Source organism: Seriola aureovittata, chromosome 7 (assembly GCF_021018895.1).
Source record: "Seriola aureovittata isolate HTS-2021-v1 ecotype China chromosome 7, ASM2101889v1, whole genome shotgun sequence".
NCBI lineage: Eukaryota > Metazoa > Chordata > Actinopteri > Carangiformes > Carangidae > Seriola > Seriola aureovittata.
In genome coordinates, this window is record NC_079370.1 from 486,486 (window position 1) to 504,955 (window position 18,470).

Genomic DNA, 18,470 nt, shown 5'->3' on the forward strand with positions numbered 1-18,470 from the left:
TGCAATCACTGTTTGTTTGTTTTTTTTGGCCGTTTGGAGGCAGCAGAAACAAGCTGTGAACACAGCACTGACTACTAATGAGCCAATGAGGATTTTTGTAAAGAACCCATATTTATTTATTTAATTAATTATTTGCATGATTGCAAATCTAAATAAAATCTCCATGACTGAGTAAAATGATATGATAAAAAAAACACAGAATTATCAGAATTAAATGTATTTGGTGGAAAAGGTTTTTGTTAGTGCGTTTCCCTTCTGTAATAGCTATTACAGGCCGGTTTCTGTCTACGCCCAGGTGGGTTAAAGAGGCTGTTGACACAAAACATTTGAATAGGCGAAGTGATGCTTTTAATCAGACCAGAATTACTCTTCCATGAATATCATTTGGCCACACAGCCCTGCATTGAGTCCGGCCCATCAGGTGACCTCAGGAACGCAGAAAAACATCACGTGGCATCGAAAAGATTCGCTCGCCTTGCAGGAATACATTGTACTGGCACCCGTCACCTCAGTGTAACCCTAAACTCTGACTTAATTCAGTCTCAATGGAAATAACAGTCATTTTCTTATAAAAAAAAAAAAGGGCCACATATTTTAGTCAGATGGTGCATGTCAGACGGTGCGTGGGAGGGGCTAGGTTTCTGAAATGTATCATCATGGATGTGAATGCACCTCAGTTCATGTAGATTTCTGTCATGAGGAACTTGAAAAAGTCTGTTGTGTTGATGCTGAGCAAAGTGAAGTGAAGACACTTCAAAGAAACCCCAATGAAGTTAAGTCAGTAACGAATATGCTCCCGTGTAAAGCCCATGATGGAGACCTTGATCCTCCTTTGAGGGACTTCTTTGTGGGTCAGATGCTGCTGTAGCTCTCAAGTGCTCTAGCAGTGGTAGAGTTGAGGGTTATTGTTCTTACAAATTGTTTTCTTTATCAAAACGCTGTATCCACATGTAATTGTTTTATTGGCTGTATTTCATCATTTTTGAAAGGTTTGCAGAGCAGAACAGGTAAACTGTGAGTCTCAGGCCCTGGATGACTTTACACCTCAGAGAGGATTCCTCTCAACTGTAAAATTCTTCCAAAGCTTGTGAATTGTCCGAGAAGTGTTCAGTTCTACCAGCTGCTGTATAACAAGTCAGAAATTTGGTATCAGCATTAAACTGATCCTTTATTTGTCTTGCATTTGAATTTCCTGCCTTTTTATTGAAAACAGAGCTGATCCAAAGAAAAAAACAAAACAAGCTATGGCTAAAAGAAAAGCTAATAATTTATTTATTTTTCCACAGATTTTTGAGGCTTTTTAGAGTTTTGTTTTTTTTCAAGGTTGTGTTTACAATTCTCTGCACTGCCACCATGTGGCCAAACATCAGTGCATTCAGGTTCAAAGCTCTTTGTTGGTGAGACTCTAACAATTAATTGTTATGGCTTCAAGTAAACTCATAGCCATGAAGAATGTGTGGGATACAACACATCTACATCCAGAAACCTCTTAGCTTTTCTTTTTTCTTCACCCTTGTTACTGATTTCCTCTGGCCTCACTCCTGCATACCAATGTCTGGGCAAGACCCAACAAGCTGATGTTATGTGTGTGACTAGTTCCCTGCTATGGAGCTTATGAGGTGGTATCTCAGTCAGGTCTGGTATTGTTTTCAAAATGTAACCCGAGGCTTCCTCCGTATCGTCTCATTCCTCTCTCGCCTTGTCTATGAGCAATGACTCCAATATCCGTATTTCACCGGAGAAAACAAACAGCAATGCCAACAAAAACTGTGAAAAGCCTTTAGTCATCATCTCCACCTCTTCAGTATATAACTAACACAGTATATATGACTCCAAACTTGTTTTTCTTCTGTTGTGTGGTTTAATGTGCTCTTGGGCAGAGAGTACCTACAACCAACTGTTCTGTGTTGAAGAAAATTCACTCAAGTCCTTAGTTCCAAGTTTGCTGTAGTGGTGTGAGTTTATTGGTATCCCAGGACACGGTGAGCCAACTGACACAGAGCCGGTCTGAGGCAATAGACGGACCAGGAGTGAAGGGCAGGGGGACAGTTATACAGTTGAAGAAAAGATTGACCTGGGGTTACAGACGTGTGGTCAGACAGGATAACAAGGAGATCAAAAGGTGTAGAAACAAAAGGTAATTTCCTCTAGAGGCCGTACAGTGTAAAACCTAGGGGTCAAGCTACCAGGGGGCCAGGAAGGGCCTTTAGATTGAATCAGCTAGTAAGGTAAGGGTATTGTAAGAATTCAGCAATACAAGGGAAGAGGGCACTGCATGCAAATGTGTATTTTCTTCCTCATCTGATGCTTCATGTCTGTGGCCAACAGCTAAACAACATTGGTCTGAGTAAGTCTTTTTTAACATCAGGATGTTGATATATTATTAAGCCTTGTTTGTGTTCCTTCGCTTTTCTCAGATTTGTCCTACTGGTCCTGGATTTGAACCGACAAGCTTCTGTTCACAGGTCAGCTTCTAAAACCTTAGTGTTACTGCTTAAAAATAAGACAGAAAAGTAACGCGCACAGTAATGTATTCCTGCTAAGAAGGTCAAATATGTAACTTTTGTTCACACATATTGTATAATTTAAGAGTTAAACTTTATAGATTTCCTGTGTTGCCCCCCTGAAATCTTTAATAACTTAAAAGTCATTGTTGCTTGGGGTAAGTCTCTTTTTAAAAAAACAGGTCAAACAATTTCTGTTTTCCATTTCGGCACTGGGAGCTGCACCTTTAAATACTGATCATGTTACACCTCACTGTTCAGGACTGAGAATACATGAAAAACACAGACATACCTGTGGTTCTGCCTTTAGCCACACTATAACAGGAGTTCAACATGAATCAACAAGCACATTCAAGGCACCTGCTGTAATTGTAATGAATTGTTGGCTGCACGGAAATAAGACAGGTGCCTCTGTGATGTTCAGATATTTATGGCTCTACACCCTCCAAGAATAAAACTCCACTTCTGAGAAAAGTCTGATTCTGCATTTAAATATTTCCTTACATTTTTGTGATTGGCAGTAGTTTGAAGATAGTGTTTTCTCTTAAAGTAAAACAGCATCCCAGAATCCATCAATTTCCTCACAGCTCAGTATTGCTATTTAAAAACTACACACAGATTCAAACATTCAAGAGTTATCTTGGATTGAATTCAAGACAGCTGGACTGACTGAACCAAAGCAATAATCAAATCAAATTAAGCCATGTTGCTTGAATGTATCAGTTGGATGCATTGTGTAATTTCAGGTTGGTTAAAATCTAATTAAATTAATTTGTCTGGATGGTTGTTGTTAGTTTGAATCCCTGTTCAGAGGTGCTTTTCAAGTAGATACTGATTCCAAATCCACCTGATACAATACAGACTACGTTAGAAAAACTTTATGTAAATGAGAGTCTTGCACCATTTTACTCAATAAAAGCAATGATTGGCACTGTCAGACAATGTACGTGTAGGATGTTGGTGCTAGGAAGTGTAAGAGTGAAGACATGAGAGACAATGATAGTAAGTCAGGAAGTGGATCAAAACTTAGATTGTGATCATAAATCAATAACAATAATAATAATTCATCGATATATGAATACTTTGAATGAAATGTGATTTATATAACGTCAAGATCTGATCATTAACACTGTGTGTACAGTTTATCAATTCTGATAGAGTTCTTATGATCATACTGATCACCAAAGTCCTTTATTTTGTAACTGTGATGTTTGTATAAGCAAAAGAGCCTTGAGCAAAATGAGGGTGCAGTTTCATGTTTGGCCACAATGTGGTAGCATTTCCTGTGAAAATCAGTTTACATTGCACCGCAGCTAGTGATCATAGACGGTGTGTAATGGACATCGATGCCAGGTCTGGAAAATGAATAAACCTGCATTCTATCGAATGACCATCAGGGGGCGACTCCACTGTTTGCAAAAAGTCTGATTGTATTGAAGTCTATGGGCAAATGACCCCTCTTCTCATTTGATTTATTACCTCAGTTTGTTATGTGTTTATGTTCTCAGTTACTAGTTTGAAGTTTTCTTCAATACAACATGATGTTCATTTGTCAAATTATGCTCCTATTTAAAAGAAAATAGACGATAAAGCAGAGTGGTTTTAGGGCGTGGCTACTGTGTGATTGACACACAGGGGGACCTGCCTATTAATCTGGAAAGAGGCCGGAGCGTGTCGGACCTTTGACTTGTCATTCTGTTTTCAGTTAATCAGAGTTAGTTGAAACATGTTTGCCTGAAAATGTCTTGTTTGGCCCTCAGTTGTAGTACATTTTGCTCCCAAAGAAAGTTTTCTTATATAAAAGTCTTCTGATGTTAAATATTTATGTGAAATGAAAACATAGCTGATGGATTCATTCCTTGAATTAGTAATGGATAGTGCTTAACTCTGCTCAAACGTTGCTTTATCAAGTTACATTCAGTAGCCATGGTGCTGTCCTTTTGTTCACTCAACTGTGGCTTTGTGTGTTTTTAGTCCATTTCTATAGATTTTGTATCATATTCTACAAGCTTTTTATTCTACAGGTTCTACAGTCAGTCAGCCTTTCAGTAGGTTGTTTCATTTATTATTTTGTTTAATAGTTTGTTTAATAGCCAATACTATGAACAACCTTAACACGGGAAATACAACTGCTCATGTCTCAGACCAATGGTAAACTGTAAACTAACATGTTGTTTACACACAGTTTTAACAGAAAGACTGGAAGTTGATTCAAATTAAGCTATTTTGAGATGACGCAGTCCACTGTTAGCACTGCTTACCTTGTACCGTGAGAGAAGAAAACATTAAACCAAGATGGAGTCCCACACGGAACGCACCTCAACACTAGGTGTCCCACAGTGGTCAAACACCAAAACCGGGATTCACCGGGAATAAATGATTGCAACAGCAACACCCAGTGGCTGATTTAGGCTACTGCCCCACACATGAATAACTGTATGTATACATGTACAGTATATGCCTGATAGTATGCATGTATGTGCAAGTGCTTAGTACCAGTATATTTGTATGTGCAAGTGAAGTATTCAGTTTTGGCCTAGCAGCTTCTCATAATAGAATTTACTAAAACTGAGTGACACACATTGATATTGTCGATAATAGCAAACTGAGAAATACATTTATTGAGCACAGAATAGATTTTAATTTGCTCAGGTTATGGTATTATTTGCTCAAAAATATTTTTTCTTCAAAATATAATTTGTATGTTTGCAAAATGTATTTGTCTGTGCACAAAAAGTCCCACTGTGCACTCAGGGATGAGGCACAAAAATAGCTCCACACTTTTACAATAATTACCATGAATGTATGCTTAGAATATAAACTACATTCATGGTTTCCCTTTTACTCATATTCGATTTGTGGTGCCAGGCAGTCGATATTTTCGTGCAGACAGGATGTAAAGCCTGGTGGAAGTTTCAGGGGTTTAGACCGCGGACTGTTCTGAGCCAGGCATGGGCTCACTACGACCATGCTGCTTTTTCCCCCGTATCTAAAGCAAAGTTGGCACCTTTTGGCCGAATGCCCGTATGTGCGCAGTCCATTAAAGAAGACAGATGTGCGCACCTCTGGTTTTTCCCCTGCACGCCCCGTTTCCTGATCACCTGATTTCCGGAACGGTCACAGATACGAAAAGTTTCGGGGGTTTGTTTGTTCCCCAGTTTACTTCTCTTATGCCGTTATTCAAATTATTCTGGCAAAGCCTCGGCCGGGTCTGGGCCCAGAGATCCGGCTGAAGTGCGGTCCGCCTGGTTTTCCGAGTCCAACAACCCACAAACAGGACTGAAGCACGCCGCCCGTGCCAGACGGCCATTACTGTTCTGGCGGTGGCCTGAACGGCGTTTGAAAATGTTCCTACTTTCCCCACGCCAGCCCTTCCCTGGGATGCAGGTTGGACTCAGATTACATAACATGCTGTTTTATTAAAATAAATATTTACACACAGTAAACCAGCATGAAGTCCACAGGCAGCAGCTAAAAGTAAGTGAAGGTAAACTGCAAGTATATGTAGGAAGGTGGTGGTGTAATAAAGTTGTTAGAATTCTATAAGAAACAAACCACCAATAAGGTAACGTGTTGTTTGATACGAGGGTGAGCAGTACTTGATGAACCACAATACAGAGGCTGCAACAATAAATATTTATTGTACAAAGATATGTACAAGGATACAACTTATGGTAGCAAAGGTCTCTAAATTGGGGGATGGTCTTTAAAAGAAAAGGCAAGTTAACAGTCTTAAAATAATCAGTCCGAGAGGGCTCACTGTCGTACTCCCATCCTTGCTCTAGCGCCCTCTATCCAGTTGACATCAGTCAAGAAACATAGCCAGCAGTCTGCACTTCATAGACAGGGTTATGTCAATACGAGCAACTTCACCAACAGACAGTGAACTGGTTATAGGGAACGCACAGCTTTGGGCAGAAGCTCCTGCCTCTGCCAACTGCGTTCGAAGGCCTCCAGTGCACTGCTGGTCTCAGTCGTCCAGCCTGCTTTCACCCCTCGCCAAGGCCTCCTCTGCTGACTCGACACCTCCAGGTAACATCCACCGGTCCTGGAACAAAAGAACGTGGCCAACAATCTACCATCTTTAAGCAGAAACTCCTGCCTCTGCCACTCGCATCCAAAAGCTAGTGATGGGACGAACAACCCTGGTGCGTCAGCACTGTGCCGAGCACACAAGAGTGAAACCCCGTATTGGTGCATGTATCGCTTTAATAAAAAAATCATGGGACCGATGCAGGAAGTGTGTCCTTTGGATGTGTTTTTATAAGGAAACAAACTGTGTCGACATGTTGCGGATTTGTTCTCACCTTGTTCTTTGTGTTTATTTGTATATTTCTGTGGCACTTTGTCATGTGATAATAAACTAACAATTAACAAAGACTTATTTCTAAAATATTTGTTAGGGCACAATCTGTGGAAACCTCTTGATATGGAGGTTGAGGAGAACAAGAAAACCTCTAATACTACAGCCGATTCCATAATTGAAGTCCAACGCTACCTGGCTGAAAGCAACACACCCAGAACACAAGACCCGTTACAATATTGGAAAAATAACCAGAAAACATATCCACACCTTTATCAACTCGCACTTAAATTTTTATGCTCACATCTTCATCTGTACCCTGTGAAAGAGTTTTTTCTAAGGCAGGGGAACTGGTGTCTAAGAGGAGAAATCACTTTGGAGCAAAGACACTTCAAAAGCTTTGGTTCCTCAATAAAAATGCATAAACAAATCCATTTTTAGTCTTTTATTTCGTATGATTTAACACTTAAGTTAACTAAATTCCATACATAAGTTAAAGATTTTAACTCTGAATTTTATTACAGACAAATTTGCTATATTTTACATACCAACTCAGTTTAGCATTTACACAAACAAGGTTTTAAGCAAATTTTAAACTCTTCTCATGAACAACTTAACTCAGCAAACAAATTGAGCAAATGAAATTATACGATGATGAGATCATATCTTAAGTAAAGGACTGGTGATTAAATATTTCACAGGCTGATGTTGGGTTTGCAGCATGTTAGCTTTTCCATCTTATTTTCATTTTGTTTACCTGCAATGATTTATAACTACTGCAGGGGTCACTATTGAGTGACCAACACAGTGTCAATACAGTGTCGACACAGTTTGTGTAGTGTGTCAATACACTCCTTGAGGTATCATCATCCCATCACTACCAAAAGCCTCTGATACACTACTGTGTCTGTCCTCCGGCCTGCATGGGGATCCTCCACTACTTGCAAGGTGTGTGGGCTCAGTCCAAAAAGAGCTCCGAGTCCAACCTGCTGCTCTGTCTAAATAGATGGAGAGAAACCCTCCCCTGAGTCACCATTGGCCGGTGTGGCCAGCCTGTAGCCGTTGATTGGCTGAAGCAGATGTCAGTCCATGTCTGTAATCACTGTCTCCATTGTGTTCACCTGTGTTAATTAACTTAAACATGCATGTCAATGCACTCAAACTAAGAAAATGTTGCACTCAAAATAATAACTAAAGAAAGCAACTAAACACAAACATGCAGATAAATGTTGAACATGCATATAAATAAACAAAATACTCAAACACAACAAACAATGACTTCCACTGCAGACAGCAACACTACACATAGTATTCAGTATGACATATACAACAGCAGCTGTGCATGAAGTTTAAGTTACTATTAAATAATAATCACAATGTTCATAAACATACAGTTCATTCATTTGAAAGCAGTTTTGACTAAATGAAAGGCTTAAATGTCACATATGTTATTCCTGCGCCCAGGGACAGTTAAGTCTGTATTATCTGTCCTTAAGCCAGAAATCACAGAAAATCCATAGATTAACACGAGGGGCGCTGACTTTGTGAGGAATCAACAGTTGTGTATTCAATTAAAATATTGATTAAATGTCAGAAGTGAGAAATAAAAATGTGCACTGCAGGAACTGCATTGCATTCATCAACTGCTCTCTGATTATATCTGTGTGCGGTTTTCTGCTGAGGAGCTAGTGGACAGTATCTATTCTATTAAATTATGATGTACCCTATTATTGTTCAAATGTCAGACAGGGTGGGGATTCACCTGTCAGAGGACAGGGGAGGAGATTGCATAGGGGAGTATAAAATAAAGCACTGGGTGTGTACAACCGAGATCCCTTTGTTAGACAGCACGCTGCCACACCAGTAGGTTGCTGGAAACCAATGTCCTTTGTTTGATATTATTTATTGTTTATCTCTTTCAAATTATGTTTACCTTCAATGAATCTTAATTTATGAGTTTACTTGACCTGAAAATTGTTAATAAGGCATTATTCATTTTGAACCAGAAGTAGTAAAGTAGTATCCTGCATTTAATTATGATCTTTGTTAACAGGATAAGCAGAACCCTGGTGAATGTTTGAGATTCCCCTTTTTTCCTTTGATGCATTAAGAATCTAAGATGTTTTAGTTACCCTTTAGTTACCCTTTAGTCACCCTTTAGTTACCCTTTAGTTACCCTCTAGTTACCCTTTAGTTACCCTCTAGTTACCCTTTAGTTACCCTTTAGTTACCCTCTAGTTACCTTTTAGTTACCCTTTAGTTACCCTTAGTTACCCTTTAGTTACCCTTTAGTTACCCTATGGCAAGGTGTTTACGTTTGTTTGTTGTATAGAAGAAATCATCAGTTCATCATCCACCCATCCTTACATCAGTTCCTTGCTGAATTTCCTGAACAAAATAAATGGTTGTGTTCAATTTTCATGGTACGAGTTGGATGATGGAACAAACTGACGCTTTGGTGCACTGAACTGAATTGCATGTCTTCATTCAGTGGGACATTAACACACACAAAGCGTTTACAGCGTTTAGGCAGCATCAGCTAACAAACGTCAACATTCATTTTTCACTTAGCACAAGTGGGACAATGAAATTAGGCAATACACCCTCAGCTGGCATTTTTCGTTATATAACGTGAACAACTGCAGAATTATACTTTATGCATGGACCGTTAAAACCTACATGATCAATATCCATAGACCAAATATTTATACAAGCTTGGGGATGTTGGTGAACATGTTTTTTCAACTGCAGATATCTTTTAAAAAAAATGTACATTGTAAAATAAGGAAAAACACCGTTCAGCAGGTAATGTCATGTACAGGGACATGTGTGAATTATGGAGAATGAACACCACCTAGTGGCAAACAGTGTCATCACAGGCTGAGGGCGTGAAAATAAAATGAGATGCATCCTATAGAAGCAGATGTGTCGATCGGGTTAAAGAGGCATCAGTCGTAGAAACTGAAAATCAGATCAGTTCTTACGATGCAGATGAGAGTTGGTGCTGAAAGACCAGCTGACACAAAATTTTCTATAGATCTTTACTGCTTTCAGACAAGAGCCAGTCATCCACATTACACAAACAATGACTGAGGAGAGGCCGTCTCTACCATTAACATGATTATTAATAGAATTTCATGCTTGAAAAAATAATTAAAAGCTCAAAAACACTGTCTTCTCACAGCTTTCACTATTTTTAATTCTTTATTCAAGAACATTTACTTTAAAACATCATCCACAAGATGACAGGAAAAAAAAACATTTTAAAACATTTCCAATTCAGCATAAAACAGTGTCTTTATGAAATCAATCATTTGATTAAATCAAGATGATTTATTATTGAAAAAAGGATTAAAAATGATATGTTGCATATTCATACTCATGCATCCATCTGTCTAGATTAAGCACCAGGACTGGTCATGAGGACTTCCTTCAGCTTTGGCTGGTAAATGTCACCATCTCTGCCACCCTGCCGACACAGAGCAAAGTCAACTTTAATAAAGTCATAACATGACAAAGTTGAGTTTTACAGTTTTTACCGAATTTATCCATCTTACTCATTTTTGTCTTTATCCCTTAATTTGTATTTCTCATGTTGTACAATCATGACTCCAGCTGTTTCTTCCACTGTACACCTACAACTATCTCTAACCACAGTGATGTTGGTCTTCCAGCAGCTTATTTTATTTGGATTATGATTCTGTGTGTTTCTTGGTTCATACCTCTTCCTTCTTCCTGTTGACTAAAGCCTTGACGCCCAGAACAGTAAAGCTAATGCAGACGCACATCTGGAGCGCAGCCAGGACGATCAAAGTAATGTCCATACCTGTCAACAACTTCTGATAGACGAGAAGTAGAACAAGAAACAAAGAGTTCAATTTGATTCAAAGAGGATTTAAACTATAACCACACTTTCAAATTTAAGTATTAACTTTTTAGTTAGTATAAACAAATTATATTTTTGCACTGTTAATATGTCATATTCAAATTACACTGTCAAGACTGTACTGCTGTATACTGTATGATTGTATTTTCACATTCAATATATTTATATATAAAAGTATATATTTATATATATTTTATATGTAACAGACTGGGTGCCATGTTTCTTCATTCCACGAATACACACACTGTAGTATTTCAAGTCGATTCCACATACACATACCTGCTCCCATAAATACTCACAAAATGTGTATTAATCCACAACTAATCATAGTTCCCAACAAATATAGAATAAAACCAGCTTTATCCTTTAAAGGAAAACTTACCTGGGCAAAGGAAGCCATATATCTGCACTTGTCTGGAGAGTGGCTATTCCATGTGTCATCACACATCCAGATGACAGAGGCTTCTCCCAGGTCTATCGCATACAGCACAATGCCAATAAAGGCTATGACAGATCCAACTATGTTCAGGAACACAGCGAAGCCCACCTGAAATATTAGTTCAAGAAGTATTTCAGGATGTCTGTCACATGAGGCAGAAAACACTTTTTTCTTTAGACAGCCCCCCCCCCACCTTCTACTAACCAAGCACAGGGAGGGGCACTGGCCGGCAAGAACAGACATGATCCCAACTGCAATGTACTGGAGAGAGAACGGCAGACAGCTCAGTGAAGTTAAAGCAATTCAATTCAATTATAAAAAAGACATAGCATAGTTTTCATAAAACTATATCATATTGCCATGAATTATTTCTAATGAAGCAATGACATGCTATAGTGTCACCATCCCCCTGCTGAAAAATCCTCATTGCATTTTTGGTAAATGTGTCCAGTAATATTAGCTATTAATTTACCACAGCACCCAGCCAGTAAGCAGCTCCCATATCAGTCAAATCTTCAGGATGTGTGGGTGTTCGTCCTGGTTCCAGTCCGATGTGGAACAGGCCCACCATGATCTGTATCGTCTGTAAGAGACAACAACAATTAAATCTCATCGTCTTACACTTCAACCTAAAATCTTAACACCATCACTTAATAAAGCTTATGAATGAATATATTTTCATTTTTTCTCACCCCGAGAGCTGCAGTTACATCGGTCTGCATCAGCCCTTTGTCCTCGGAGCAGCACAGTGGACTGGAGCACAGATGCTTCAGGATTTGGCACAGGGGAGGAAACAGGCTCTTACTGTCAGACGCCACAGTGACCACAGTGACAGACATCTCTCACACCTGTGACATGAAGTGGAGATTTTTGGACAGGTGAGTGGATAGATTAGATTAGGACATGAATTATTTCTATTGCTCATGGAGCTAAACTCATACACATCACATTCTCACATTTTCTGATCTTATTTTGATGATATTGTTATTAATGCTGTTAATTGTATTATATACATATACATTTTGAATCTATTAGTTTCTAATCAATTTTATGTAGTCACGTTATTTTCTTGTATGTTCATTTTGTAATTTTAAAAAAAATAATTTTGTGATATTTAAACATTCCTTAAGTGGAGGCTTTAAATATCCCACTGGGCTTTTGGCCTCTCCCTGCACTGTATGCCATTTTAAGTAAAAAATAAAAAAATCTTAGAAAATAAGTAGTTAAGACATAAATGACTAGATTTCTAACTAGCAACTGAACTAAAACTCAAGCTGCAACCACTCAAACTGTATGTAGCCTACTGGTGCTGTAGAAAATGCCTATGAGCTTGCAGGTTGTGAAAACAGGTAAAATCGTGGACACAGTTATCTGAGGTATTTGACACCCGTGATTTCAGCACAGCCAGTATGAACCTGACCATTAAACAAATAAGAGTTAAGCAAATTTGGAATTGACGTCTAGGTTTTCCTGTTGGAAGTGAGGACTTTCCCTACAGCAGCTGCACTTCCTTAAATATGTAAATATGTAACATCAATCGTTGATCCTAAAGCTGACATACAAAAGTATGTGCAGTCATAAAAGTTTTCACATTAAATTTGGAATAAAGTTTCATAATGTGATCTTGAGGCTCAAACAACAAACTAAATAACTAAAATAAAATAAATCAATAAATTAAAATATAAATAAAAAAAGATGATTGTTCTCCTATAACTCTCTCTCTCTCTCTCTCTCTCTATCCGATATCACCAATATTAGATCTTAATAAACCGCTTGTCTCATCAAAGTTCACATTATCATGAATGACGATGTGTTTTTGCGCAGAGAACTTACCGGTTATCACACACTCCAGTTCCTCCGACACTGAGTGAGTTCAGATTCAGGCTGCAGCAATACACCTGATACTTCCTGTCGCCCGTTTGATTTCTTCAAATTAAAAGCGTGAATTCCAAAAATCTATTTAAATTTATTTTCAACAAAAGCAAAATAAATAAATAAATAAAATTAAATAATTTGCAGGAGTGCACAGTAACGTAGTACATTTAGTTGAGTACTGTACATAAATACATTTTTGGAGTATCTGTAACCACTTTACTTGAGTATTACTTTTTGAGAAACTTCTGCCTTTATATCACTACACTTAAAAGAAAAATATTGTACCTTTTCTATGACGTACTCGTTACTTTGAAGCAGATTAATCTGTCTTTTATTTTGAAAATGTAATATCTTCCTTACACTCCTGGGAAACTGTCCAGAGCACCACGGCCTTATTCCTTTCATTAAATGTGTCATTTTAAACGTAAGTTGTGTTTACAACTACTGAACTGGTGTTTTTATGTCCATTTCTACAGGCTTTGTAACATGCAAGCTTTTTATTCAACACAAGTAAATCAGTGCATTAGTAGGGTTGTTTTATAGTTCTGCAAATGCACAGTTGAACATGACAACAATGTTTTAACATAACAGAAATACTTGCAACGATGTTATTTCACATTTATGTTGCAGTGTATGTCAGAGCAACATAACTCTAACATGACTCTGCAATGTTCCTTCCTCTCTTCTTCACTTCCAGTTGGTAGTCGATGGTTTCTTTGCTTCTTTGGCTCCTCTTTCACACTGCTGCTCCTCTCCGGTCAAAATGTGGATATTGCTCATGTCCAAGTGTTTTTAGGTTCTTCACGTTCTTTGGGTTTGTCAAGTTCTTGAAGTCCACTCCTCCCAAGTGAAGCTCATGAACTTGAAGTTAAAGGTCTCGTAGTCCACTCCTCCCAAGTGAACTACAGAGACAAGTACAGGCAGTCGAGGCCACGGCTGAGTCTGCTGTGGCCTCGGCTCATACCCAAAGAAAGTGTGCACAATCCTGAAGATCCTGGAAAACGTTGACGATCTTCCTCCTCAGCTCAGAGGCCTCCTCTCCTCCCTCCTCATCCTCAGCATCCTCTGCAGTGGCCTCGTCCACAGATGGACCAGAGAGCGCGTCCATCCTGTTTGTCGGTGTCCTCCAATTGTTCTGGATCTTTCTTGGAAGCTTCTGGAAGAAATGCACAATGTTCTTTCTTTTCTCCCTCTGCTGTGGTTCACTGTTGTCCTCCTCCAGCAACTTGGCGAGCCTGTTCATCACCTGGTAGGACATCAGCTGAGTATACTTGCTGATGATGTCGTCGTACAGCTGGACCGACTCCTTGAACCTGACGGCGGCTTCATGGCTGCTCTGCACCCGTAGGACCAGACCCATCCCCCAGGAGAGAGGAGGGAAAACAAACAGCCTGAGCAGATGTTTTACAGCTTCTTCACAGAACAAAGGAACCATGTCAGCTGGACTGACAAAACTGGACGACAGAGGACTCAGAAAATCTGTCAGCAGCACAAAGAAGCCGCACAGTTTTTCTTCCCTGATCAGATCCTCCAGTTTGATCAAAATCGATTTGTCCCTTTCGTCGCTGTAGATGTAGACCTGATGCAGCAGAGTGGTGACAGCACCTCTAATAGCCTTGATGCCGGATACCCATTCCCGCTGGGTGTCCTCATGTTCTGTCTTTTCTCTCTGGTTGGACATTTGGTCTTTCTTTCCTTCCTCCACAGCTTCTCTGTGGCAGGTGAGAAACTCTCGCAGTTTTTCCTGCAGAGCAATTTTCACCTGAGTCGCTGTGGAGTTCACTCGCTCCTCCGTTACTTTTGTCTTCTTGTTGATTAACTTTCTTGGTTTCTTCTTCTGGCATATGTCCTTAACACCGTTGACTATTATGTCCAAAATGTCAGATGCAACAAACTCCAAGGTGGGCAGGTGTGGTCTGTGTGGACCCATCATCAGGCTGAAGCTCCGTGGGGAGAACAGGGCTAACAACTTAGCCAGAGGACCCTTCAGTACCTGAAGACAGGAGCTACGAAACTCTGCCAGGTCTCTGCTGACCTTCTTTGAGGACACACGTAATGGGTAAGACTTCATATGTACATCAGACTCAGATTGTGCAGACGACTCAGGCTGGCCGCCAGAGCTCAGCCAATGGAAGCAGGACTGCAACTCTGTAGACTCTGAGCGTCGCTCGGTTGCTTTGGAGGCGAGGTCTCTCAGGATTCTTGCAGATGTCCTTTCTTTGTACTGACAGCTGCTCATGCTGTCAGCGACGGCGAACATCACCTCCCTAGTCGCTGTATCCAAGATGGCGTGTACGTCCTGATGTGTTGTGTTGTCTGTTACTTCAGTCAGAGTCTCACATGCCAATGCCAATACCTTCATGGCAGCAGACTTGACCTCTGACCCTTCAGTCTCTGTACTGTCCTGGCTCTCAGCAGACAGCACACGCAGACCCTGGTTGAGCTGCTTCACTACATTTCCCAGCATGCTCCTCACTGACGGCTGGGAGGCGAGGCTGCCCAGTGATTGGACCAGTGTGTCTTCGGTGATTTCGAAGTATTTCTGGAGATGCGCGGGCCTTGCAGTCACAGCAGATGAACTACAGAGAAAGAAACAAAGAGAGATTTAGATTGAAAGTTCACTCTTCATTTTGGGAGCAGCAGCTGACAAAAACATGTCATCTACAAAGTCAATGCAGTAGCTTTTATGGGGCTTTTGATCATACCACATGATCTTCCTCAAAAGAAAGATGTTTGCCGAGTTATCGTAGGATTCAATCCATTGTTTTGGGTTATCAAAGCTGAGACTGAAAGCCTGAAACCTCATCAAGTGCTCATCAGATCTGCTGAGGAAGATCATGTGATGCAGTCAAAAGCTACTGTTCTACAGTCACTACAAATGGACATACATTGTTTTGTCAAATATTTATTAGATCCATGACACTTATTAATTTTATACCTGCTGATATTTCAAATCTGTTCGACTCCCCTGAATTACCTGATGCCTGAATTTTTCCTTTACATGATAAAGATGTTTCCACCATTAACTGAAGCTTAACGTTTCCCCTCTTAATGTGTACCACCCAATGTTCAAGTGAAACCTGCGCCCATGCCTTTGTGTGTAAAATGACTTTTTAACATCTTTTTAGACTGGATGCAATGCTGCAGACACCCTGGTGTTACGCAGTGGAGATCTGACAGTAGCCAATCACAGCCCAGATCTCAGTAAGGTGCAATGAGGTGTTGGTGTGTCTTACCTGCTGCTGTTGCTCTGAAGCTCCTTCTTGCTCTCAGAGTCTGAGGCTCTGGAGTCGTCGTTGGGCCACAGCTGGAGAGCCGTGGCGACCAGCTGGGACACCACCTTGATGATCCTCCCAGACACCTGAGCCATGTGAATCTGAGATATCTGCCGGAGGAAGACACGGGAAAAGAGAAGTTTTACATTCACCTTTGCAACAAGTATCATCAGGAAATGTGGTTAACATATCAAAAGTAACAGTAACAGTACTCAGAGCAGTGAGTTGATTTCTGCTGAGATAATGTAAATATAACATTATGTGTAATTAGTCCTATGTTAGTGTGTGAGCAGCATTTTACTGTTAGTTTATTTGGAGCTTATTTAGAGCTGTTGTGTCATTGTTATTGTTATTGATCAGTCTGATAATTGATTAATTTGTTAAACAGCTGTTCATCTACGCGTGAGAAGATGAAGAGAGTAAGCAATGAAGAGGAAGAGGGGCTGACCCTCAGGGGCTTACCGGATCCACCATCCTGTCCTGGACAATCTGCCACTTGTCCCCCAGGGTGCTGATGAAGACCTGGAGAAGGACGGCGTCCAGGTCCACCTTCTCCCGGTCAGTCAGAACTGGGTCGGTGCTCATATCCTGGTTGATTTCCATAATCTTTTTCTTTTCACTGAAAAACTCAAAACTCAAAACTCTTAACTAATAATTTGAGAAATTGAAGTGGTTTGTGTAACTGGTGTCTTCTGCCTCTCACACTGACATACTGAGTCTCACTGGTCATAGGTTCACACATTCTGCGGACTTCCAAATATTTGGCGTTTATGACGCATTAAAGATCCAGTTCCAGCGGAACGTGGTTCGGTTCTAGAATACACTCTGTACGTTCTACATTCTGTATCACGTGTTCAGTCACGTGTCTGCTGAGTAAACAATAACAAACTGAGTTCTGTTCATTTTCTCCAGAGCTGCAAAGTAACTGAGTACACTTCCTCCAGCAGGCCTCTAATGTAGTTACTGTACTGAAGTGCAGTTATGAGGTGAACTGAGGTAAGACACCCCCTCCCCTCAAGAACAATATCTATTTTATTTTAAATATTTGTATTTTCAAAATCAATATAATATGTACAGGAGAAGTCCCAAATAGCAAAATAATGCTTGTTTTCTTCTTGCCCAGTATATCTGGCCCATATACAGCATGATTGTCAGATACAAGGCAGATGACTGATGACAAAATAATGTATGTGTATTTGCACTCACACTCATTCAGATTTTCATCTCAGGTTTCCATCATGACGCAGAAACATTAAATATAAACACACAGACATCTTTGTATTTCTGCTCCCGGTGAGGGGATGACAGCAGCAGCACACTGAGCACAGGTTTAACAGACGCTGCAGAGAATCAGACTTAGAGACAGAGAGGAAGTCGTCTCACTTCTTCTGTCCTCACTCAGTCTAATCATCAACACACAGCTGCTGTCACCAACCTGCATCCATGCTGTGTCGGGAAAATGTCCCCAACATCAAACAATAGATCTGATCAAAAATGAGACGCCTTCATGTCACCCTCATATGAAACTCTGAGCCGCTTCCTGCAGCTCATTTTAAACAGACATCTTGTAAAATGGGGAAAATCAAACACTGTATTTTCACATATTTTTAATCTTTTATACAATACTTTTAAAATATACATTTGTGGTAATACAGATTTGCTGAAAATGGCAACAGTCTGCACAATAGTTTACAAAGTAATATTAGGAAATAACAAAATCAGCATAAGAAACATTTTCAACTTTATGATATTAGTCAGTTTAACTGGAAATCTGAAAATAGCAAACTGTGTATTATTGTCATGTTAGCCAGTGTAATCTTAACAAACGTTTTCATTGAAAGATTATTTGGTATTGTATTAAATCTAAACATTAAGAATCATTAGCTGTGTCCCAATCGCACATTTGGTGTGTTTACACTGGGAAAAAAAGAAAGAAAATGATGTAAAAAAGTGTACTTTTACATCACAGGTCTTAAAAAGCACGAGCAGTATAATTGGTAATGTGTTGCTGTCTATTCATAGTCATGCATTCAGGTGTCCAGCTCAAATGGTTTTAAGCACCAGGACTGGTCAGGAGAAGTGTTTGTCCCCCTGCTGGCACAGAACAAAGTGGGAAGAAAGGATGAAGCAGAGAATTCTCCATGTGTTCACATCTCACTAACATTGTGCAAACATTACAAATAGTAAA